The 1,378-nt window shown below is 45.4% G+C and overlaps 1 pseudogene; it reads left to right on the forward strand.

Annotated features, from left to right (window-relative positions):
• The first annotated feature begins 8 nt into the window (after positions 1 to 8).
• On the forward strand, positions 9 to 1,063 carry LOC100949829 (annotated as a pseudogene).
• The last annotated feature ends 315 nt before the right edge of the window (positions 1,064 to 1,378 follow it).

Here is a 1,378-nt window from a genome sequence, read left to right on the forward strand (position 1 = left end):
GTTTGACTACAAAAGGAGCTTCGTCTTTCAAGACAGCTGGTGGAACTGAAGCAGCTGGTGGTAAACTAAGTGTGACTGCAACAAGGGAGAACGTGGCTCACACTGTGGAATGCCTGAGGGGATGCTCATATTCCAGAGGAGTTTCTGCTCAATGTCACCACAACACCAGAATTTTGTTGTTGGGAAGTAGCCGACCTTGGGTCTCAGCTAAGGGTTGACAAAGCAATGGCTTTTCAGAATCCACAGGCTCAAGCGATTGAAAATTTGCATGCTGCAGCTTACCAGAATGCCTTGGCTAATTCCTTGCGTTGTCCTGACCATAGCATTGGAAAAGTGACATCAGAGGAGTTGCATGACTATGCTCAGAACCATTTTATAAGCACAAGAATGGTTTTGGTTGGACTTGGCGTGAGTCATCCTGTTCTTAAGCAAGTTCCTGAACAATTTCTCAGCATGAGGGGAGGGCTTGGCTTAACTGGTACTAAATTACAAATTCGAGAACGGAATTTGTCCATGCTGCTGTTGCAGAAAGTGCTGCCACGGGAAGTGCAGGAGCAAATGCATTCAGTGTCCTTCAGCCCATGCTTGGTGCTAGAGCACATGTCAAGAGGGGCAGCAGTGCCACCAGCCAACTATACCAGGCTGTTGCCAAGGGAATTCACCAGCGATTTGACATTTCTGCTTTTAATGGCAGTTACTCCTTCTGGACTTTTTAGGATTTACACTATCTCCCAGGCTGCAGCTGCTGGAGATGTTATCAAGGATGCCTATAACCAGGTAAAACCAATTGCTCAAGGAAGCCTTTCAATGCAGATGTCCAAGCTTCAGAAACAAGCTGAAAGCTGGATACTCAACGTCAGTGGAGTCTTCTGAGGGGTCCCAGATGGAGGTGGGTCCCAGGCACTAGCTGCTGTTCTAACATGCCACCATCCATAGTCCCTGAGCAGATTGATTCAGCAGCTAGCACTGATGTCATAAATGCTGCGAAGAAGTTTGCTTCTGGTCAAAAGTCAACGGCAGCAAGGGGAGTTTGGGACACATGCCCTTTGATGAGTTGTACTGAAGCAGGCATTACAGGAGAGAGCTGAACATTCCCTCAGCCCAGAGCAGCAAACTCAAACATCAGACATCTCTAATATATTACCTTCCCCCCCCCCAGTAAGGTAAAATACCCTAAGGTAGAAATTCTTCCCAGCTGGCCTAAAGTTAATAAAGCATTCAGTTTAAATGTTAATAAAAAAGAAGATTCTAGATTTCTGTCTCTTGAAAGGAGCAGCTTCAAATGGACGAGATGGGAGCTGAGACAAATTATAAGCAGTTAGTTTTTGGCTGTGGTTTGGTATAAAAAATAGCTAGAAGTTAGCTATTCTAGATTAAG

The sequence above is a fragment of the Otolemur garnettii genome, unplaced genomic scaffold (genome assembly GCF_000181295.1).
Source record: "Otolemur garnettii isolate 467f Iridium unplaced genomic scaffold, OtoGar3 scaffold00003, whole genome shotgun sequence".
Lineage (NCBI taxonomy): Eukaryota > Metazoa > Chordata > Mammalia > Primates > Galagidae > Otolemur > Otolemur garnettii.